This window comes from Dama dama, chromosome 20 (genome assembly GCF_033118175.1).
Source record: "Dama dama isolate Ldn47 chromosome 20, ASM3311817v1, whole genome shotgun sequence".
Classification (NCBI taxonomy): domain Eukaryota; kingdom Metazoa; phylum Chordata; class Mammalia; order Artiodactyla; family Cervidae; genus Dama; species Dama dama.
In genome coordinates this window covers 90,449,752-90,474,672 of record NC_083700.1, presented here as the reverse complement: position 1 = coordinate 90,474,672, position 24,921 = coordinate 90,449,752, and the positions used below count along the sequence as shown (strand labels likewise).

The 24,921-nt window shown below is 46.0% G+C and overlaps 1 pseudogene; it reads right to left on the bottom strand.

The window, feature by feature from the left end:
* Window positions 1–24,921, bottom strand: part of LOC133039987 (enoyl-CoA hydratase domain-containing protein 2, mitochondrial-like) — a 35,157-nt pseudogene that overhangs the window by 7,422 nt on the left and 2,814 nt on the right.

The window sequence follows — 24,921 nt, the reverse complement described above, 5'->3', positions numbered from 1 at the left end:
AGTTGTGAGTTAAGTTTTATTTGGGGCAAAATCGGTACTGCAGCCCATGAGGGAGCACCTCAGATAGGTCTGAGAGACTGCTCCAAAGATGCAGTCAGGGAAGGTCAATATATGAGATTTCAGTGAAGTGGGAGTTCGGTACAGTCAAGCTTACTTTATAAAAGGTTTTCTGCTAGTCAGGAGGAGCTGATATCACCAGGAAGGGATTTAGTGCTTTTCTAGATATGAAGAGATATAAAGATTGTTATCATGAATCAGTTCCTGAAAATCTAACTGTCTAAACACCTGTTCCACCAGATTCCCTGGAGCACAGAGTGCCTCACTCCACCCTGACCTCCCTCTAGGGGAGGTGTTAAAGGTGGACAGCTGCAGCAGCACAGGGTTCAATCTCCACAGAGACAGATGGCAAATGCTTTGTTAGATGGGTAAAACTAAGGCACAAAGAGAGAGGTCAGCCTCAAAGTCTGTAGGAAGAGTCCAGTGCCTGAGTTCTTTCCAGCTGTGCTGTCCATCTGTGTGCCCTGAAAGCACTGCCTCCCAGCCACCCCACTGACCTTAGCAGACGCTAAGTTCCGACCCAGAACCCTCTCACCTCTGTTCCTCGGTCAATGGCAACTTTGCTCAGCCGCACAGCGATGGGGGCCTAGGGAAAAGCAAGCGCTTGGTTGAGGAGGGGATCAGTTGGTGCTCACAGTTAGGCACACACGCTCCATGATGGTGGAAGAGGTCTGGGTAGAAATCCAGCTATTCTAGTGACAGTGTTTACTTTTGTTAGTGTTATACCTACTAATTAGCTGATGGTCCTTTTCAATAATGAAGGAAGCCTAACTGATGCCTAATCCTCCTAGTCCTGACCATCTGGAATTCTTGTCATTTAATACATCCCACCAGCATGTACAACATACTCCACTGTACACATGCTTTCCCACCCACAGACTTGTCTAATGGTTACAGGCTGCTCCCCATCCCTTCAGGATGGGTTTAAGTGAGGCTCAGGGTGGTGAAACACCTGGCCATGTTTGTCCAGTGAGTCAGTGGTGAAGCTTAGATCTGATTCCCAGTCACTTTTCCCATTGCTGCTCCCTTCTCTACCCCTCTCATCTCAACAAATGCAAGCCTCCACTGAAAGCATGTTTTACCCCAGTAGGGTGAAAAAAGGTCAGTATTAGGAACTTGGATTTTGGACGCTGACAGGCCTGGGCTGAAATCCTGAAGGGTATTTTGTAGGGCCGCTTGGAAGCAAGAGCACCAAAGTGACCATCTTTGCCTCTTTGGTCTTGCTTCTAGTTATTTTGTGCTACTGCAGGTCTGGCTCTCCATCCTGGGCCCTGCTTCCAGGCAAGGAGTGCATTTGCCTCCTATTTTGTTCACATTGTATTATTTGAAGGTTTTGTAAGACTTTATCAGGAAAAGAACAATTTAAAAAGCCCGTTAGCATGGAAGGCGTAAATTAAAAACTAGCTACATAAAGATAAAAGAACTTCAGACTGGGAAAAATACCACAGATTCAAGCAAAAATCAGGAACCGGGAAAATAGATTTGTGATATTGTGACAGAGCTTTTCCTTTACAAAAAGTGGTATAATTTTTTTTTTAAGCACTCACACATTATGGAAAGGTAGTTGAAAAAACAGACATGAGGTATGCTCAGCTTTACTTTTAAAGAAACATAAATCAGAACAGTTAGGTGCTCCTTTTCACCTCACGCTTGGAAACTGTAAAAGGTTGGTAATGCCCATTATTGTTGAGATTTAGGAAACAAGTATTTGCATACATAATTGAATGGTGAGTGAACTGGTACAATGCTTCAGGAGGAAAATTTGACAAGAACTGGCAAATTAGATAGATGCCCATGCTCTTTCATGTAACTCCACATAGGCATCTGCCCTATAGATGCACTTTCAGGAGTATACACTAAGATGTCCAAAGTTATGCATTCCAGCTATTTTTCAGGAGCTTAAAGATGTCAGTAACGTGATGTCCTCATTAGAGTACTGGTTAAATGATGGCACACCCATACCATTAATGAAAAAGTGTGCAGTTTAAATGAATGAGGTTAGTAAGTATGTGCTGAAATGGGTAACTCTCCAGATATTAGGTGAAAAAAGGAAGCTGCATAGTGCTGTGTATATTATTCCATTTGTGTAGAAGGTGTTGGTATGATGTGTCTTTGGGGAGAAGGGTCAAGAGAATGGAGAACTTCACTTTTTGTTTTATACTTTTCCATACTTATTGAATTCTTTTCTATGCATAGTGTATGTTTTTAAACGTCAGTTAGAACTAGACTAGCCTTTAAAGATGTGTTCCTTGTCCCCTAAATTGTCCTAAAGGAATTTAGAATTATTAAATATGTGAGTATATGTGCACATTTTACATGTACAATGAAAATTTCTGGAAGAGTATGAAAACTGTTAACAGTGGTCATCTCTGGGGAGTGTGACTGGGGAATTGAGGAATGTTTTGGTGACCAACTGTCCTGGTTTGCCAGTGACTGAAGTGTTGTTTTAGGATGTGGGACTTTTCACTTTGAACCTGGACAGCCCCAGGATAACAGGATCACCCTAGTTTTGATTTTTACTCTATATCCTTTGATTTGCTTGTTATGAATGTGTATTATTTAACTGCTGATTTCTCATCAGAGAAAATTAAAAACTATATAGCCATGTTGTCTCTGTGTTGAAAACACACATATTTATGTTTCTGAGTGTGTCTGTGCATGTATGCATAATTGTAGTTGAGCCTTGAACAGCCTGGAGCTTAGGGGAACTGATCATTCATGCCATAGAAAATCTGTACATAACTTTATAGCCAACCCTCCCTGTAAAGAGTTCTGCATCCACAAATTCAACCAACCTTGGATCATGTAGTACTGTAGTATGTATTTAGTGGGAAAAAAAAATCCATGTATAAGTGAACCTGCATAGTTCCAACTTGTGGTGTTCAAGGTAACACTGTGTGAAGTAGATCAATTAGAAATATGATGGATCATTTTATGTTATTTGGAAAGGAGAACAGTGAGACACAGTTGCCACAGGATATTCCATTCCTTTGGTGTTCCATGGAAAATGTAGCCAAATCCATATTCCTAGGGTAAAGTATATTTACCCCTTAAAGGGAAAATCTGAGTGTTAATTTGTGGAGCTTGTGTTTATTGACAGACTCTTTTGGTCTGAAGGAGATGGGAATACCAGACCATCTGACCTGCCTCTTGAGAAACCTGTATGCAGGTCAGGAAGCAACAGTTAGAACTGGACATGGAACAACAGACTGGTTCCAAGTAGGAAAAGGAGTACGTCAAGGCTGTATATTGTCACCCTGCTTATTTAACTTATATGCAGAGTACATCTTGAGAAATGCTGGGCTGGAAGAAGCACAAGCTGGAATCAAGATTGCCGGGAGAAATATCAATAACCTCAGATATGCAGATGACACCACCCTTATGGCAGAGAGTGAAGAGGAACTAAAAAGCCTCTTGATGAAAGTGAAAGAGAAGCGTGAAAAAGTTGGCTTAAAGCTTAACATTTAGAAAATGGCATGGCATTTAGAAAATGACCAGATCATGGCATCTGGTCCCATCACCTCATGAGAAATAGATGGGGAGACAGTGGAAACAGTGTCAGACTTTATTTTTTTGGGCTCCAAAGTCACTGCAGATGGTGACTGCAGCCATGAAATTAAAAGACGCTTACTCCTTGGAAGGAAAGTTATGACCAACCTAGATAGCATATTAAAAAGCAGAGACATTACTTTGCTAACAAAGGTCCGTCTGGTCAAGGCTATGGTTTTTCCAGTGGTCATGTATGGATGTGAGTGTTGGACTGTGAAGAAGGCTGAGCGCCAAAAAATTGTTGCTTTTGAACTATGGTGTTGGAGAAGACTCTTGAGAGTCCCTTGGACTGCAAGGAGATCCCACCAGTCCATCCTAAAGGAGACCAGTCCTGGGTGTTCATTGGAAGGACTGATGCTGAAGCTGAAACTCCAATACTTTGGCCACCTCATGTGAAGAGTTGACTCATTGGAAAAGACCCTGATGCTGGGAGGGATTGGGGGCAGGAGGAGAAGGGGGAGACAGAGGATGAGATGGCTGGATGGTATCACCGACTCGATGGGCATGAGTTTGAGTAAACTCCAGGAGTTTGTGATGGACAGGGAGGCCTGGCGTGCTGCGATTCACGGGGTTGCAAAGAGTGGGATACGACTGAGCAACTGAACTGAACTTTGGGCTGTAGGGCTTCCCTGGTGGCTCAGACAGTAAAGAGTCTGTCTGCAATGTGGGAGACCTGGGTTTGATCCCTGAGTTGGGAAGATCCCCTGGAGAAGAAATGGCAACCCACTCCAGTGCTCTTGCCTGGAAAATTCCATAGATGGAGGAGCCTGGTAGGCTACAGTCCACGGGGTCGCTAAGAGCCAGACACGACTAAGCGACTTCACTTTCATTTTCACTTTCATGCATTCGAGAAGGAAATGGCAACCCACTCCAGTATTCTTGCCTGGAGAATCCCAGGGACAGGGGAGCCTGGTGGGCTGCCGTCTATGGGGTAGCACAGAGTCGGACACGACTGAGGTGACTTAGCAGCAGCATAGGGAATCTTAATACTTGGCACTCAGTGGCACTCAGTAACTCCCCTGGAAGTTAAACAGGTTGCATCAGAATGTCCCAGCATTTGCATTAGTGATATTCTAGTACTAGTTTTCGGTATGATGTTGATTTGGTGTAGAAAGTGAAAGTCCATCAGTTGTGTCCAACTCTGCAAATTCTCCAGGCCAGAATACAGGAGTGGGTAGCCTTTCCCTTCTCCAGGGGATCTTCCCAACCCAGGGATCACATCCAGGTCTCCTGCATCGCAGGCAGATTCTTTACCAGCTGAGCCACAAGGGAAGCCCAAGACTACTGGAGGGGGTAGCCTATCCCTCCTGTAGCGGATCTTAGCAACTGAGGAATCGAACAGGGGTCTCCTGCATTGCAGGCGATTCTTTACCAACTGAGCTATCAGGGAAGTCCCTTGGTGTAGAAAGCTACTTTTAAATAATGAAATACTAGTAATTAATAAAATACCGTTATTTCATATGGAAAAATCTGAAGCCTGAATCATCTTGAGATCAAGCTCAAAGTCCCAGTTGTTTATTTTATGCAAAAAGACAAGCCCTATACAAATAGGCGCCCCTCACTCCATGGAAGTGTAATCAGCTACTACCCTGAGTTACTCAGAGTTTTGTATCAGTTGAGAGACTTTCTGACCAAGTATAAGAGAAACATGACAGCATTAAAATAAACAGCATCAGACTCTCCATTTATATGTGATGAAACTATAAACGAGAAATGAAGACAAAACAAATGCTTTTAAACCAAACTTACCATCAGTTTTTTATAGTCCTTGCCCTCAAGTAACTAAGCAAGTAAGTAAGTAAAGATATCAAAATTATAAAAAGAGGCAGGATTATTTAAAGGGAGACTTTTTTCCTCCTAAAATAAGATAACCCTTTTTTACTTTTTGTGATTAATTCAAATACTTTTCTGTTAATAATATTAAAATGATAGAATATAGTTAACATTTTTATATTTGACCTTTGTCATATGTCTTTAATTTTTTGTATTTGAAATCCATTAAAGATTTAGTTTGTTCTTTAAAAATTTTCTCAGGTTCTGCATTCTTTAAAATACTAGTTATTATATGTATTTCTGTATTATGCAGAATGAATGCCAAAATAGTGTCTGTCTTTGTGGTAGTGCAGTCACTTTCTTTTACTTTGATGAGCAGTCACTTAACTTTGTTGGATCTGTTATAGCACAGACACGACAGGGATAATCACCTCATCTTGATTGTTCTAACACTGGGACACTGGATTGTTAGTACCCAGGATTGTTTGCGTCTGATTGTGTCTGAAGGATGAGGGTGCACCATATGGGCTCAGTCAGTATTACAACTTAACAAAACCTGGCTCCATTTCAGCTGCTTGCCTATCTTTGTGGAAACTTGGGACCTCCCTCTGGCTCTCAGAGAAGTGAGAAGCCAGTGGAGCCTCTCAGATACTTGGAGACTACATGTAGGCAGATACTTGGAGATTACATGTAGGCAGGGCCTAACCTACTCCCTGGGTACCTAAACTTTTGGTGAGACTATGCTAATAAGCTATTTGAATTAACAAAAATGTATGGGTCTTAACATATGTCCTATATCATGTATTTCAAGTGCTTTTCCACCACGTAGTGTGGTTGAAAGATGGGCTGGTAGTTCTTTATCTGCTTAAGAATCTTGCATTTTCAATTTTGGGACACATTCATGCTTTACTGTCCAGTACAAAAGCCAGCAGCCAAATGTGTCTATTAGCATTAAAACATGGGAAGTATAATTGAGAAATTAAAATTTTAATTTAAGTAATGTGGCTAGTGGGGCTTCCCATTTAGCTCAAGGGTAAAAAACTGCTTGGCAAGCAGGAGCCTCGGGTTCAGTCCCTGGGTTGGGAAGATCCCCTGAAGAAGGAAATGGTAGCCCACTCCAGTATTCTTGCCAGTAAAATACCATGGACAAGAGGAGTCTGGTGGGCTACAGTCTGTGGGGTCGCACAGAGTTGGACATAGCGACCAAACATGTGGCTAGTGACTGCCTTAGTGGATGGCACAGATAGAGATCATTTGCATCATCTCAGGAAGTTCTGTTTTACAGGCTGTTCTGAGGATTTTCAAGCTTAATTGATCCCAGCCCCTCAGAACTCAATTTTCACTTTAACTTAAAATCTGATTTAGTATTATTTACTAGATGGCTGAATGGAGGCAAAACTACAAAAGATGGTTAATTTTATAAATCTGGGGAAATGGACTTTGTGTGGTTGCATGAGACGCCCTTGCCCCCGGCATCCCCGTCCATGACCCCAGTGGCTCAGGCCCGCTGGGGCAGGATCTCCTGGGCCAGGGCTCAGGCCCGGCGGTAGGCAGCATTGCCCTCCTCATTCTGGGCCACAGCGTGGTTCTCCAGCCTCAGAGCCTGGGCCTGCGCCCCACTCAGTCGTTGGCTGTGAAGATGAGCTCCTTCGCCAGGGCCACCCCAGGCATCGAGGCAGCCTCTGAGTCCCTTCTGCCAGGATGGAGTAGGGGTGGTGAATCCTCATGGGACATGGGGGCCCAGAGGAGGCCCTGGCTGGGAGTCAGCCAAGACCTCTCAGAGGACGAGATTGGGTTAGGCTGGTGGGGAAGAACCCAGAACATAGGGCAAGAGAGGAAAGTAGGGAATTATGCTGGATAGAGTGGAGTTGAACAGGTAGAGGATGGATGGTGTGTGTTATTACCTGCTCCTGGGAGGAGCCCTCGGGTGGTCTCGATCAGCCCCATGACAGCCGAGGAAGCTGCTTAGACAAAACAGAGTGAAGCCCCCACCCTGTCTTCTAGCACCAGTCCCTGAGGATAAGAGACACTCTGGGCTCTACTCACCCCTCCAGCCAACACTTCCCTCACGGAGTGGCCACAGCCAGACTCCTCCAGTAGCCTTTGGAAGAGCCCTAGTCAGGAGGCCCAACACTCACCCTACCTCCACAACTCACTGAGCAACTCTTAGCCTTTCTGAGCCTCATGGACGGGGAAAAAATTGATAACCTCTCTTACCTGCTTTATAGAACTGTTTAGGATCAACTGAGGTCATGGTGCTTGGAACAAGGACGGGTTCCTGGATGGTGCCCAGTACCTATTTGTAAATTAAGGGATTCTCTGTCTCATGCTTCCTTAGCTCAGGTCTGGCCTAGAGTGTCAGTGACTCCTGCTTCCACCAGTTTTTCTCCAGGCTTTTGGTCAGCTGGAAATTTTCCTGTATTCTGATCCACATCCTTCTTTCGCAGTTGTACTTCCTGTGAGAAACTCTCCTTGAGTGTCCCACCCCATAGGCTTCTCCTGAATTCCCTCAACATGGTCCCTGTGAACCATGCAGTATGGGAGGGAGGGGTTTACATTCACCTCCTACCCACCAATCCCTTCAAGTTAGCTCCCCTAAACACAGGCAGGTGAGAACCAGAGTTGGTGCTATGACCTGCCCTGGTATTTGATGGCTTCTCTTTGTTATGCATCATGTGGATATAAAGTCCGTCTATGCCTGGGGCTACATGTTAAAAAAAAGATGAAAAGTTCTTGCTTGGTGGCACGAGAAAGTGTGGCACCATTATGGCACTCAGATCTTCTCTGATCTGCTCTAAAAAGGGCACACCTAACCACCAAGTCAGCAAGGTTAAAGCAATCAGTTATCTTCATCCTCTCTGCCCTCCATGTTTCGAAGTTCAGTTTCTTTAATCTACTACTGCAAACCTTTGTGGATTCTGATAGAACTACTGTAGGGCACTGTTCCTGCCCAGTCATGCTTGTGATTAACTGGGCATGTAGCAGACTGCCCTCCTGGCTCACCTTTGTTCACAACATGATCGATAAAGCTGGCTTGGACAGAACTGGAAGACTGAAGAGATAACTTTGTCCCCAACCTTCGCTCTCTATGTTCTTTCTAGTTGTGTCAGCAGTTGCCCTGGGGTTGGCATGAGCAGTCCTGAGCTGAGGGCAGCTGACTCTGAGAAGGGACGAGTCCTGTAGCAGTCAGGGGCTGGGGCGGGGGCGGGGGGGGGGGGGGCGGGGGGAGCCACTACCGCCTGAATTCCTTGGTCCCCACTTTGCCTTTAGTTCTGGGGTTTGTTGGCAAGCTGAGAGCAGTGGCTGACTGCAGAATCCCCAGAATCAGCTTGTGTCGCTCCCTCTTCCCTCCCACCCTCCCACACCTCTCGCTGTACCCGGTACCTGCCACTCGGAAGTCACAGGCCAGGGCAAGTTCCAGGCCTCCACCCAAGGCAAACCCGTCCACAGCGGCAATGGTGGGTGCAAGGAAGGCTGCTGTGGAGACAAAGGACGGCTCAGCCTGCCAGGCCCTAGTAGGACCAAGACAGTGTCTCAGGGTAGGAGACGGTCTAGCTGGTTGTGACAGAAGGCTTCATTGGCCCCAAGCTTGGGGACCTCTCCTGGTACCCCAGCCAGGTTATCTTAGCAGTCAGTTTTCCCACTGGGGAAAGTTGTGGGATCAGCTGGGGAACAGGAGTGGGGAGGTGGATGGGCAGGGTGATGCCTGGTCAGGCCCACCCTCCTGTGGGCCTCCCCAGGACCAGCCTTTTTGCTCTCCCTTCTCATTCTGTGTGCTGGGAGCAGAATTGAATCCGACACGGGGAAGGCAGACAGGCAAACAGGTGATGACGACTCAGGGTGATCAGTGATCTGAGAAAAGAAGCTTGGATGATGGGCCAGGGATGGCTTCCTGGAGGAGGAGGCACTGGTGATCTTAAAGAATGCATAAACAGTTCAGATGGCCTAGGAGGGATATTCCAGAAAAAGGAACAAGCATTTGTCAAAGCCTGCAAGCATGCTTGCTTAAAGTTGACCCTGGTATGGCCAGGCTTGTACCCTGAGCACAGGGGCTGGGGGTCAGATCTAGCAGGGCACTAATGCTGGGGAGCCAGTGCCCTTTGGACCCTTGTGACACCCTCCTCCTTGTAGAATTCCTTGTCCCTGCCCCCTCTCCCTGGGAGAATCATTTCTCCATAGAGTTCACAACAGAAACCATTCTGTCTTTAGAGTATGGTGGATTGGTAAGACTGGGATCAGCAGAACCACTGAATGTCCTCCTACCCCCCACTCCAGAACCCTCACCAATCTCAGTCATCAGGCCTCGGGGCCACTGGACAAAGACCTCCTCTTCTGTTGCACTCATCTGCTGTCCCTCCTCCAGGTCTTCACCTGCAGATGCAAGGGTGACAGTCCTTGGGAAATGACCTGGCACTGAATCCCAGGCTGTCAAAGGATCCAGCAATGGAAACCTGAAGAGAAGCAGCCAGAGAGGAAAGAAAAACACCAAGAAAACTCAGCCAGGGAAGTCCGGGAGGGAGGAAGGTGGTCAAAAAAAGAGAGACACAACAACAACAAAAAGGTAAATTAGATTTCATCAAAATTAAAAACTAGTGCATCAAAAGACACTATCAAGAGAGCAAAGACAACCCACGAATGGAAGGAAATACTGGCAAATCATACATCTGGTAAGGAACTGATATCTAGGATATATAAAGACTTCCTACAACTGAAAACAAATACAAAGGACTTCCCTGGTGGTCCAGTGGTTAAGACTACATGATTCCACTGCAAGGGACATGGTTTGATCCCTGGGTGGGGCACTAAGATAATGCAAGCTGTGCAGAGTGGCAAAACGAAACAAAACAAAACACAAAAAACCTCACAAACGACTTGAATATACATTTCGCCAAGGAAAATAAGCCAGTGGGATTTCCCTGCTAGTCCAGTTGCTAAGATTCTGGCTTTCTATTGCAGGTGGCCCGAGTTCGATCCCTAGTTGGGCAACTAGAGCGCTCATGCCAGAACTAAGAGGTGGCTTGTCACAATGAAGACTGAAGATCCTGCATCCCTCAGATCAGACCTAGTGCAGCCAAATAAGTATTTAAAAAAGAAGATAAGCTAGTAAGCACTGGAAAGTGTGTTCAACATCATTGGGGAAATGCAAATAAAAACCACAAAAGGATATTGCTATGTACCCATTCAGACGGTTATTATAAACAACAAACAAAAAAGTGTTGACATTGGTGTGGAGAACTCTGATGAATGTAAAATGATACAGCTGCTGTGAAAAATATTTTGGTGCTTCCTTCCTCCCAAAGTTCAACATAGGTTTATGATATGGTCCAGCCACTTTACTCCTAAGTATATGCCCCAAAGAATTGAAAGCAAGGACTCAAGCAGATACGAGCACACCAATGTTCATAGCAGTATTAATCACAATAGCCAAAATGTGGGAACCACCCAAGTCCATCAACAGATGGATAAACAAAATGTGGAATATATGTGTGAAAGGGAGTATTATTCATTTGTAAAAAGGATAGAAATTCTGCAGTATGCTACAACATGGATGAACGTGAAGTACATGATGCTAAGTGAAATAAGCAAGCCATGAAAGGACAAATGTATGATTCTACTTGTATGACACAGAGTAGGCAAATTTGTAAAGATAGAAAGTAGAATGGAGGTTACTGGGTGTTAGGAAAATGGGGAGGAATTGCTTAATGAGTACATAGTTTACTGAGATGATGAAATAGTTTTTGAAATCGATAGTGGTGATTGTTGAATAACCTTGTGAATGTACTTAATGCCAGTGAATTTTACACTTCAGAGTGATTCAAATATAAATTTTGTGTAATGTATATATTTGTGACAACTCAAAAAATACATTAAATAGTAATAAAATTTTATTAACTATTTTTCCTGTTTTATTGAGAAATAATTGGCATACATCAGGTATAATTATTTTTTAAAAGAAGGGCTTGGTGGGGGAGGTTGAAAGGTCAAGTAGATGAGGAGTGAGTGCAGGGACAGTGGCGTGGGGGTACGCAGGGTCCTGGGTGAGAGAATGACGGTGGAGGGTCATCAGAGGTCAGATGGCAGGAGCCTGAGTCACGAATAAGGGGTGAACATAGTCTCTGCAAGTCCTCGATTATGTGAAAGTCAGTTGGGAGAGCCCTTGGGAGTCTGATTAGTCCTAGCCCCTCAGTGACAAATGGGGAAACTGAGGCCCAGAGAGAGACAGGGACTAGCCCAGGATTCCAGGGCAAATCGGGGGCAGATTCAGACCTCCTGCATGCCCCCTACTTTCCTGTCCTTCGCTGGGGGGATGAGGAGCGGGGTTAACAGTCATGAAGTGACTGTGATGGAAGACATCAGACCATGGGGGAGCCAAAGGAAGAGGCTGCAGTAGGAGGAGGGCCTCGATCAGGGTCGCGGGGTCAGGCAGACTGGTCTCATACTTCCCTTGCCACCTCCCTCCCCAGGCTGCTCACCGGGATCCTGGCAGTTGAGGTCTGGGGACTGAGCCACATGCCCTTGAAACCGCCTAAGAATCACTCGCTTCCCACCCTCGCCCTCTGCAGCCTCTTCCCGTCTCCCCAGTGCCCCTCCACGGCCACCCCAGAGTCAGTTCTTCGCTCGGCTCTCCTTCACTTGCTTCTTGTTGTGGGCCTGGGATGCGGCATTTCTCATCTTTGAAAGGAAGTGCGTGGGGCTTGCCCTGTTGTGAGGACCAAATGGTGCAGAGCCGTGGAAGAGTTTTTTGACGAGGGACTTGTCGGTGGGCGAAGGGGCAGTAAGTCAGTCCTGTCTTGGCCACAGACCTGGTGAGTGTCTTTGGACTCCACTTTCTCATTTCCTCAGTGAAGGGTCAGAACAGAAAGAACAAGGACTTGGGGGTGAGAGAGGTCAAGTTCTAACTGAATTCTCACTAGCTGTGTTGCTCTAAGCAAGGAATTGCCCCTCCGCGTTCCCAGCTTTCAGTGGGAGTGAGTCCTGTGCTGTGTGCCGGGTCGCTTCAGTCGTGTCCGCCTCTGTGACCCTGTGGACTGGAGCCCGCCAGGCTCCTCTGCCCATGGGGATTCTGCAGGCGAGAATACTGGAGTGGGTTGCTATTTCCTCCTCCAGGGGATGTACCCAACTCAGGATGGAACCCGTGTCTCCTGTGTCGCCAGGCGGGTTCATCAGCAATAGCGCCACCTGGGAAGCCCTGACTCTTGTGCTAGAAATGACTGAAGTATCCCCTAAATGCAGGCCGGTGGGAGCCCACCTGAGCCCCGGGTTGGGGGCACGGAAGGAAACCCACCTGCACAGAACACACCCTTCACTCCACTCCTGAAGATCAGGACACGCACTTGCTGGTCCTCCCGAAGCTGGGCCAGAGCTTCCTGCAGCTGCAGAGAAGACCCGATCAGATACCTCCCAGCTCAGCCCCAGCCCACCCTGGTGCCTGCCCTTACTCACCTGACTGACGAATATGTTCCCCAGGGAATTGCTCTCAGGTCTCGACCGGACTGTGTTATAGCTCTTAGATAAATCAGTGTTACCGCTTAGTGTTACAGCTCTATTTTATTTAGATAATGGCAGGAAAATCCATCTTCGAGGCATGAGGGCACGTTGATCCAAAGACGCGAAGAGAAGAGTGCCCCATAGCGTGGGAGAGAGAGAGAGAGAGAAGAGGACTTTGGGTCCTCTTTTTATATGTTTCTCTGTCCCTGGACCTGTCTTATGTAAATTGGGCCAGCCAGGAGTGTTGTTTGTTTTACCTGAGGTTCTCACCCCGGTCCTCGGACCTTCCTTTGTTCTATATTCGCGGGCTTTTCCCTTCCGGGTCTTTTAGCCACTGCCATTCTGGACTCCTTTTCCCTATTCTAACTACCTAACATTCCCCCCTCAAGAGATGGGAGGCCCAATTCTTTGGGAATAGGGATGTCGAGGTCTCTCTGGCTACTTCCTGCTGAACTGGGATGGCGAGGGGCATTGGGCCTCTCCCTCTTGCTAGTCTCAAGCCTCAGAGTCCTCGTAGTGGTGTCCACCTAAGGGTGAGTGATATTTTCTGTGGTTGGCTGTAGTTTTATATCTTTGTTGAACTGGCACTGCATGTTGCAGCTTGACCTGGGCAGAGACAAGACAGGTTAGACAATTGACAGTACATGGAACAATCATTAGCATCATCAATATGGCATAACAAGGACTAGTAGGGGCATTAGCCAATTTTAAATTTACATCGCCAGGATGGCTCAGGTCTCTCCTTGTTCTGAGATCAGAAGATCTATCTCCTGTCTGTTTTGGAGTATTATTTCTGCCAAGCTGTGTTGGCTCTTTAGAACTGTCTTGAGAAATCTTATCCCCAGAGACCAGATTTTGGGGTTGTTTATTAGAATGGCACTCATTTGTAGTCCTGAATAGGTAGCTGAGATCTCCCAGGGGCTCACAGGTGTATTGAGTGTCTTCTTCTGTTTTCTTCCATGGCTTGACTCGTGAGTAGTGAATCCAGGAGTCGTGTCCTGGCACCTTGACTGCTATGGGAGTAGAAAGTGTTACAGGGTAGGGGCCCTTCCATGTGGGCTGGAGTTGAGCCTTTGGGGACCCATCTTTCCAGACTTTAATTAAGACTTGAGTCCCTGGAGCATATAGTGGTGACTCCTTAGAGTCTTTTGGGTCCTGGTTCATACCCCACAAGCGTATATCCTGTTGGAATTGCCTAATGGCCATGGTATAAGACTGGAGAGTCTGAACCTCTGGATCTAGGAAGAGGTCATTGACATAAACAAAAGGTCTCCCGTATAGCATCTCATAAGGACTAAAACCAACCTGTTCCTTAGGAGCAATACGGGTATGGAGGAGAGCTATTGGTAAAGCCTCCTTCCATCCCAGGAAGGTCTCTTGGGTTATCTTTTTTATTGCTGATTTTAAGAATTGGTTGGCTCTTTCTGCTTTTCCTAAAGACTGAGGCCTCCAGGCCCAATGGAGATAATAAGTAATGCCCAATGCTTTAGAGACTCCTTGGGTGATCTTAGAAGTAAATGATGTCCCATTGTCACTTTGTAATGACCAAACCTTGGAATGATTTCATGGAGCAGTTTTGTTTTTTTTTTACCACCTCCTCAGCCTTCTCAGTCTGGGTGGGAAAGCCTTCAATCCATCCTGTGAATGTATCTATCATGACTAATAGGTATTTATACCCTTGAGAAACTGACATCTGGGTGAAGTCCATCTGCCAGTCCTCTCCTGGATAGGCCCCACATCTTTGGACAGGCTGGGCCAGCTGCAGTCTTCAAGCTCCTTGGGGGTTGTTTAATTGGCAAGTGGGACAAGAGGAGATCACTTGTCTTATAGTTGTTTGGAAGCCTGTTCCTCTGAAAGACCTTTCTAGTAATCTTTGGAGGGCCTTTTCTCCTAAATGAGTGGTGGTGTGTAAGGAGTTAGCCAACTTCCATTGGAGGTTCCCAGGCAGAAAAAGGAGCCCCTCCTTTTGGAACCACCCCATATGATCTTCTTGAAAGCCCTCACTCTTAGCTTTAAGAGTTTTACCTTCAGTATATGAAGGAGTTTCTGGCAAGTTAGTCTGTGGAACTAAGGTGGCAATCCCAATTAGGTCATGGTTCTGTAATGCTGCTCTCTTAGCTGCCTGATCAGCTGCTTGGTGCCCTCGTGCCACTTCAGTGCTCCCTTTTTGGTGTCCTTTACAGTGGGAGACTGAAACCTCAGTGGGCAGATGGACTGCCTCTAAGAGTCTAAGGATTTGATCACCATATTTGATTGGGGACCCTCGGGTGGTCAAATGGCCCCTTTCTTTCCAGATAGCTGCATGTGCATGTAGCATCAGAAAGGCATACTTGGAGTCAGTGTAAATGGCTATTCTTTTTCCTTTTCCCAGCTCTAAAGCTCGAGTCAGGGCTATGAGCTCAGCTAATTGGGCTGAAGTACCTGGTGGCAGAGGCTTAGCCTCTATGGTCTCAAAATTGGAGACTACTGCATATCTGGCTCTTCTTTTTCCATCCAAGACAAAATTGCTTCCGTCAGTGTACCACATTTCCTCAGGATTGGTCAGAGGATCTCCTGACAATCCCTCTCAGGGTTTTGTCCAGTGGTCCAAGGTTTCTAAACAGGAGTGAAAGGGGAGAGAGCCCTTGGGGGTAGGTAGGAGGGTGGCTGGGTTAAGAACCTCACAAGGGGATATAGTGAGGCCTGGATTTTCCATCAGTATTACTTGATATCTGAGGATTCTTTGACCAGACATCCATAAATGGCCTCTCCCATTTAGGAGTTGTTTTACTTGGTGGCTGGTAAAAATAGTTAGTTTGCCCCCAAAGGAGAGTTTTAAAGCATCTTCTATCATGATTGCAATAGCTGCAAGATTTTGAAGGCAGGGGGGCCAGCCTTGGGCGGTGGGATCAAGTCTCTTGGATAAGTAAGCTACAGGCTGGGGCTCAGATCCCAACCTTTGAGTTAATACTCCCAAGGCTATTCCCTCTCTTTCATGGACATAAAGTTGGAATGCTTTTTTTGGATCTGGCAACCTCAAGGCAGGTGCCTGAGTTAAGGCCTGTTTTAGTGTAGCCTCTGCCTCCTTTTGAAGAGTTCCCCACATCAGTGGGATTGAATCATCTCATCCCTTTAAGCTTTTATATAAGGGCTGGGCAATTAGACCATAGTTGAGTATCCAGATTCTACAATACCCAGTTAGCTCCAGGAAAGCTTGCAATTGTTTTCGAGTCGTGGGGGAGGGCAACTGGAGGATTCCTTGTACCCGATCAGAGGACAGCCTCCTGGACCCGTGTGTAATCTGAACTCCCAGGTAAGTGACCTTTGTCTCGACCATCTGTGCCTTAGCACGGGAGACTTTATATCCTCTTTCTGCCAAAAAGTTTAGAACCTGAATTTCATGTTGTTGGGCATTTTCCTCATCTGGAGAGCAGATTAGTAGGTCATCTACCTATTGTAATATTTTCCCATTAGGTCCCAGGTCCAAATCTAGGAGATCCCAGCTAAGGGCCAAACAAGTGGGGGCTGTCTCTGAACCCCTGAGGTAATACTGTCCAAGTCATCTGTTGGTGTTTTTCTCCTGGGGCCTCCCACTCAAACGCAAAAAGATATTGGGATTCTTTAGCCAGTGGTATGCAAAAAAATGCATCTTTGAGATCCAAGGCTGTAAACCACTTGGCACTGGGTGGGATTTCTCCCAAGATCACATAGGGATTGGGTACTGTGGGATGGAGGGGGACTACAGCTTCATTTATGATCTGGAGATCTTGAACCATTTGCTAGGTTCCGTCCTTTTTCTTTACTGAGAGGACTGGGGTGTTACATGGCTAACTGGTGGGGACCAATAGCCCACAAGCAAGGAATTTATTTATTAAAGGCTGTAGTCCCTCCCAAGTCTCTCTTTTGAGAGGATATTGTTTCCGGTTAGGAAACCGAGTGGGATCTCGGAAGACAATGATGACTGGTTCAGCTTGGTAGGCTAGTCCATGAATCCCCTGGTCCCACACTGGGGGTTAATTTTGTCCTCCCATAGTCTTTGTTCTCTCTCTATTAGAGAAGGTGTAATGGATTCTTCAGTAGTAACCAGAAGCTGTAGGGCCCTAGGGGCTGGAAAGCTTCCCATCACAAGGGTGGTCCCCAGTTTAGTGAGTATGTCTCTTCCCAATAAGGGAGTAGGACACTCAGGGACCACCAGAAACTGGTGGGAGAATATCTGTCCATCCCAGCAACAAGGAAGTGCTTGGCTGAATCTTCTAGTAGTTGCTTTTCCTGTAGCACCCAAAATGGTACAGGTTTGGGAGGAGAAGGCTCCGGAGTAGGATATCAAGACAGAGTAGGTAGCCCCTGTGTCAACCAAGAAATTCTCGGACCTACCTGCCACATCTGGTTCCACCCTTGGCTCCAGCCCCGTGATGGTTATCTGTGACAGGCGGGCTGGCTGGAGCGGGCCGCTTCAGTCCTCTTGAACCATCGTGAGGGAAGGCTTGTCACTTGACCTTGAGGCTCTTGGGTCCCCAGGGCAGAGTGCCGCCCAATGTCCCAGTTGATGGCATTTGTGGCAAGCCGTTTTAGGAGAGTTGTCACAGTTAGGACGCTCTTTGGCCCAATACCCTGCCTGTCTACAGATTAGGCATTTGCCTTGTGCCTTGTCATTCAAGGGCTCGGGGTGTGCCATAGGGCTGCCCTGGAGGGCAGCCAGCATCTGGGCATGCCTTGTCTCTTTCCTTCTCTCCCTCTCCTGGGCCTTGGCCTCCTTCTCCTGTTCTCTGTTATAAAAGGTATTGGTGGCTGTGTTGTAGGAAGGGGGACCCCCTTCCAGGGCCCAAAGTTGGGCTCTTGTCTAACATCGGAAAAGAATTGTCCGAGGAGACACGTGCTGACAAAGCAAGAGATTTTATTGGGAAAGGGCACCCGAGTGGAGAGCAGTAGGTAAGGGAACCCAGGAGAACTGCTCTGCCACGTGGCTCGCAGTCTTGGGTTTTATGGTGATGGGATTAGTTTCCGGGTGGTCTTTGGCCAATCATTCTAATTCAGAGTCTTTCCTGGTGGCGCACGCATCGCTCAGCCAAGATGGATGCTAGCAAGAGGGATTCTGGGAAGTGGACGGACAGGTAGTGTCTCCTCTCGATCTTTCCCGAACTCTTCTGGCTGGTGGTGGCCTATTAGTTCCGTATTCCTTATCAGGATCTCCTGCCATAAAACAACTCATGCAAATGGTTACTATGGTACCTGACCAGGGTGGGCGGTTTCAGTCAGTGTGCTTCCCCTAACAGCTGTCTGGATCATCTCATCTAAAGAGGCAGCAGAGTCCTGCTGCTGTAGCTGTTGTAACTCAATTTTGATATCTGATGCACATTGGGACAGGAATTTGTCCTTTAAAATCACCTGTCCCTCATAAGAGTCTAAGCTCAAATTGGTAAACTTTTGGAGGGCCTCTTTTAGCCTTTCTAGAAAGGCAATGGGGTTCTCATTGGGCTCCTGAGTTATTGCTGAGACCTGTCACAGTCCCACAAGTAATAGGCTTCCTTCTGTTTCCATGGGTGGCCTTCCTTAGGGGTGAGTCTTTCTGAAGCTTATCCTACCCAGAACTGTAGCAACCTGAGAGCCAGGCGTCCCCGGGTCAGGGTGCAGATCCCCAGGGAGGCTGAGGCATGACAGCCTCCTAGAGATCGAATCCCCGGGCAGGTCGAGGCATGACGGCCTCCCGAGAATTGGGCCCCTGGGCAGGTCGAGGCGTGACGACCTCCTGGGACCCGTGAGACTAACGGATCCCCGAGCAGGTTGAGGCGTGACAACCTTTCGAGGACCAGATCCCTAGGCAGGTCAAGGCGTGATGACCTCCTGGGACCCCTGGGCTGGAGTTTGGGCGTCCTCAAGGTCTCCAATGTGACCAGTACTAGGTAGGACTAAGGGATTGGATATTATACAGTACTTCCCTCCCAAGACCAGCTATTTTTTGGTTATCCCTCTAGTAGATTGTAGAGGCAACATTGTGGGCCCAGATGGGGCTAAGGAAAGGAGCATGAAACAGGAGGGAAAGGGGGGTCAGAGCACAACCTTTGAAAGAATGACATAGCACAAGGGCATAACGCATAATGATTAAAATCAACTGGGTCCAACATGACAAGTCAAGTTCAAGTAAACCTTAATCCCCAATCTACAAGCCAAAAGACGCACCCAGAGGTGGCAGAACAGCTCCAAGGCACTGTCAAAAGACAGAGGAGTGGGTGGTTTCCCAATGGCTGGGATGATCCTCTCGCTCATTAGCATATGAATTCACCCCGTTCGCAATCAGGCCGCATTCCATGGCCCGTACCCTGTAGAATGGGCGCTTCTCTCTGAATCTTAGCAAATCCACCTCCCACTTATCGCTTTGTCTCTCACTGAATTTTTGCAATAAGACCTCAAAGCCTGAGCCGGACATCCTGGGTTTTGGTCAGGCTCGAGTCCGGGGAGAAAGAGCTGAAGGAAAAGAGTAAAAAGCAGTGGGAAAAACGTGCCAAGGAATCCCCTTCATAGCCGACTGGAAAATTTGCTAGATATCTGACTGGTGCTCACAGTTTTCATTGGTCTGATTCTTGGCACAGAGAAGAGTAGGGACAGAAGAACCCCCACCGGCTTGGGTAACTGCTACTGGGGCCCAGCTGATAGTGCCTTTGGGACATACCGAAGAGTAGCCTCTCCAGAGTCCCTCAGTTGCGCCCACTGCTGCCTGCCAGTTCGTGGCGGGGGGGGGGGGGGGGGTGGGTTCAAGGAAATGAGAAATGAGAGATTGTAAAGGAATTAAGATTTTGGTAGGCATGTCCCTCCAGCCATAGAGCGAGGACCTCCTACCTTAACCGGAGGTCTTCTGGAATCTGAGGCTGAGCCACATGGGCTTTCAGTTTTCAGCATGATGGGCCTTCTCCTGCGCTGGGTTTTCTTCGCGTTCCGCTTCTACTGCAGGAGCTTCGCTGAGTTGGGCTCCTGCTGCACTTGGCCTCTTCTGCGCGGAGGTTGTTTTCAGCCAGGTTAAATCCGAGTCATGGCACCATAGATGTCAGGCAGGTGTATGCTCCTTGGTTCTTTGTCTCGTCACAACGAAAATTTGGAGTGACGGACCTTAAAGCCCCCTCGGCGGGTCACAGCTCTCGGGTCTTGGACAGACCGTGTTATAGCTCTCAGGTCTCAAACAGACCGTGTTATAGCACTTAGATAAATCAGTGTTACAGCTCTGTTTTATTTAGATAATAGCAGGAAAATCCATCTTTGAGGCACGACGGCACGTCGATCCAAAGACGCGAAGAGAAGAGCACCCCATCGCGCGGGAGGGAGGGAGGGAGGGAGAGAGAGAAAGAGAGAGAGAGAGAGAGAGAGAGAGAGAGAGAGAAGAGTGCTTTGGTTCCTCTTTTTATATGTTTCTCTGTCCCTGGGCCTGTCTTATGTAAATTGGGCCAGCCAGGAGTATTGTTTGTTTTACCTGAGGTTCTCACTCCAGTCCTCGGACCTTCCTTTGTTCTATTTTCAGGGGCTTTTCCCTTCCAGGTCTTTTAGCCACTGCCATTCTGGACTCCTTTTCCCTATTCTAACTACCTAACACTTTAAACAATTTTAACTATCTTTTTCTTTTAAACATATTACAGGTATTCCTTATAATCCACAGGCACAAGACACAGTCGAACAAACACATCACACACTAAAGTTACAAATAGAAAAAATTAAAGAAGGGGGAATACACAGGTACACTACTGTCTTCCTTATCTAAAGCAGACTTCACTAGAGTCCAAGATAAGATATTTTCTAAACCGATAACTATTGTTAATACAGCTTTATTTGTTTTAATTTTTTTAAACCTACCACAGGGAAATATTTGTTAGAAAATGCCGCGGGAAGAAAGGGCCACCTCTAAGGACCGTTGATGAAGGCCTTTATTGGGCGGTCGCTCTCGGGCAGAACTCCCGGGGACGGATGAGCGAGGAGACAAAGGGAGTCTGCGAGATATGAGGGGTGGGGAGAGGTTTTATAGCCAGGGCCGGCGTCCAAGCCAGGTCTTTCCATATAAGGAAGAAAGCGTGGGCTACAGCTGCGGTTGGTGTCCAAGGGCTCCATGGCACCTGATTGGACCGGGCTGCAGGGTGTTGGCCCCCGGAAGTTTAGCCAGCCTCCGGAACTTGTCTGTGGCACTCTTCCGGGGCATGTCTCAACATGCCAGTCCTTTCAATATTTTAACAAGAGCAGAAAGACATTTCGAGGAATTGAAGGACACTTCTCTTCCTCTGCCCATTTGGTACCAAGACAGCTTCAATAATCAATAGAAATCTGGGAAATTAATCTTACAGGGAAAGGGATATGCTTGTATTTCCCCAGATGGATCCAACAAACTTTTTCCTTGGAGAATTCGACCCAAGGGGGGCCCCGCCCCCACATTCAAAATGGAGACTAAACAAGAACCCCGGGAGGAAGAAAATTCCAATACAAGCCATGGCAGCTCTAAAGATTTCCAGAAAGCACCGCCCTTGGCGGCATCAACCCTATGACCTCCCCTCTTGGGGACAGATAAAAACCCTTACTAATGAAGCCAAAAATTTGGTCTCTCAACAGGGAATGCCTGAACACATTTTCCTGCTAACCTGTGTCTCCCAAACTTCAGTGGGCTTACTTACCCAACCCTCCTTTATTACAGGTCATAAAATAGAGAAAAGACCGATCATATCAACCAATGACTCTGCCCATATGCCCCCTCCCTGGAACCCTCACACCCTGGGGAGGAGGGAAAACTAATTAACATTTCTTTAGGCTATGAAGTCCTTCCATAGCCTGGGCCCAGGAAAATTATGCATAATCCTCGGCCAACAAACTTGGGCTTTCGTCCTGCCTCCAAAAGAAGACTTTCTGACATTGCTGCCCTTTTTCTGTCTGTGGACCATGTTTACTACTGAAACTTTAGGGAAAGAGTTAGGGAAAGAACAAAAACCATTATATATTATGCTGCTTAAGTGGCTTAAAAGGTTACTAACACTATGTTGAAACCATGACAAAGGACTTCTTGGCTGGCTTGACGATAGAGTGACATCCTCCTCCTCCTCCTCCTCCTCGAATCATCCTCTATAAACAAATTGGGCCTGAACTATAGACATATAAAGCATATGGAAACTTGCTGCCAGCACCAAAGAACTTGGGACTCAGAATGGACATTTCACAGGGACCAGTCGTGGTCATAGTAACTATTTCTTTCTCTATAATCAGTCATATTTTATACAGGCCTGTGTCTCACTTACAATTTAATCTGTAACTTGTATTAACTGCCAATTTTGTGTTACTCTTGTTCATTTCAATCATAGTACCTACAACTGGGAACAAATCAAAATTTCATTTACACGATAATGACTCTCTGAATGTACAATTACTGCAAAAGAAAATCTTTGAAACTTTTTCTAAATGTCTGCTCTCCCCCACTAATTTGGAAACTTTAGCTGAACAAATTATCCGGGCTAGACCCACAAGGATGGTTTCAAAGTATTACCCACAGCATCGGGTCTAGAACTGTAACTTTGGTGATTGTCTTGATAATTGTATTTGTTGTTTATCATCACCTTTCTATAAGGTTGGTTAATACTAACCAAACTCATTTGGTCAGGACCTTTTTTACAAATATAATAAAATAGGGGGAATTGTCAGGAAGCACTTAACAGGAGGCTTCCCGTGTGCTGTTATGGATCTGTCAGGAAATCTTTGGCCCTTATTAATATTAATTCTTGAATATTCAGGAATTAAGAGGAGAGGCACACCTTTCCCAGGGCTGAGGAATCCAGGCATTTCCTTTGTTAGTTTCTCATTATGGTGATAAGTACCCTCTTTTCTCTTTAATAGAGATAGCCTTGTGTTTTGTAAACCAGGAATTTTAATCTTTATCTTTGCTGAGAATAACTACAGTATATATGCCCACACCATGTTGATTAAAACACCTTTGCCCCATCAGAGCTTTGGTCCCCATGTCTTTCTTTCTTTCTCTCTCTCTCTCTCTCTCTCTATTTCTGGCTGATTTCCTGGAGCACGGAAGCCGGCTGCGTAACCCAGGGAATATTAGCCTCTTTACTTCTTTCACTCTCTCATCGTCGACTCCGGACCACCAGGTTCCGGTCCAATAAACGACCAACAAGAGAGTACATTTTGTAAGTTCACATCACACACACAAAACTGTGTAACTTGTGGTGGTGGATCTTAACTACACTTACTGTGGCAATTATTTCATAATGTAACAAATATTGAATTGTTATGTTGTACATCTGAAACTAATATGTCAATTATATTTTGATTAGAAACCCACTTTTTAAACAAAAGATAACTGCACAAAAGAAGATATACAAATGACCACTAAGCACATGAAAAGATGTTTAATTTTATTGGTATCCAATAAATGAGAGTTTAAAAAAGCCTAGATATGAGTGTACACCATGACTAAGTACAATGACTAAGCAGACGAAAAATAAAAACCAAGTGTTGGTTATTAAAAAAAAACCCTACATATCTAATGAACAACTTCTATATATAATAAATTGTGTGAGTTAAAAAGATATGTAACAATCCTTCTCTTCAAGGGATTGTTGCATTAGTGCTTGTAGCCTAATATAAGTAAATGATAATATGAGGTCATAAGTAAAATAAATACATAAAGTACTATAGGATTATAACTGGCAGCTCATAGATGGAAGCATTTGAGCAAGGTGGAAATAGGTAAAAATTTTCATTTTCAGAGTGAGGTATAGTGGGAAAAATACTACATGTAAGAGACTACTCCATTTGAAAAATTATATTTTATCGAATGTGTTAATTTCTATTGTACAGCAAAGTGATTCAGTTATATACATATATATTCCTTTTCCTATTCTTTTCCATTATGATTTATCACAAGATATTGAATATAGTTCCGTGTGTTATACAGTAGGACCTTGTTTATCCATTCTATATATAATAGTTTGCATCTGCTAACCCCAAACTCCTAATGCCTTCTTCCCCAACCTTTCCTTCCCCTTGGCTACTACAAGTCTGTTCTCTATGAGACTACTCAAGTAGTTGAAGTTCCTGAAAGGTCAGTCCAAGATCTCTTTATTCAGTCGTTTGTACAGTTATGTATTTAACACACACTGGCCTCTGTACTAAACATTGATGTCAGAGACTAGAGCAGACTCAGTCCCTGTCCTCTTAGATCCTACCATCTAACAGAGGAGATCGACATTCAACAAGTCATTACTATTTGCGACAAGGACATGGGGGAAAAAAGACAGGAGGTTAGGGGTTTAGAGTTGGCAGAGGGGAGCCCTAGTGTAGAAGATCAGCAGTGACTTCCTGGGGGAAGAAGTGACCTTTCAGCTGAGAGCTGAGGAATGAATAGGAGTTGCCAGAGCAAAGTGTGCGTGTGTGTTGGTGGGGAAAAGCCTATTTCAGACAGAGGGCCCTGAGTGTAGCAGAGTGGGTGCTATAGGGTGTGTAGAGCTGGCTCTTTAGTGTTTTTTGGCTGCACCTGAGAATTAAACCAACATAAAACAGATTAACAGGAGAAAAGCATATGAGTTTGTTCAAGTTTTATGTAACACAGGACCCCTCAAAAGGAAATGAAGACCCCCCAGAAATGGTAGATCTACATGCTATGACAAACCTAGACGGTGTGTTGAAAAGAAGAAACATTACTCTGCTGACGAAGGTCTGTATAGTCAAGGCTATGGTCTCCCCAGTGGTCATGGATGGTTGTAAGAGTGTAAAAGACAGACCTTTTAGTGTCTTTACAGTGGATCGTAAAGAAGGTAGAATGCCAAAGACTGTGCCAAACATCTTTGAACTGTGGTGTTGGAGAAGACTCCTGAGAGTCCCTTGGACAGCAAGGAGATCAAACCAGTCAATCTTAAGGGAAATCAACCCTGAATACTCACTGGAAGGACTGATGCTGAAGCTGAAGTTCTAGAATTTTGGTCACCTGATGTGAACAACTGACTCATTGGAAAAGTCCCTGATGCTGAGAAAAATTGAGGGCAGAAGGAGAAGAGGGCGTCAAGGATGAGATGGCTGGACGCATCACCCATGCAATGCACATGAACTCTG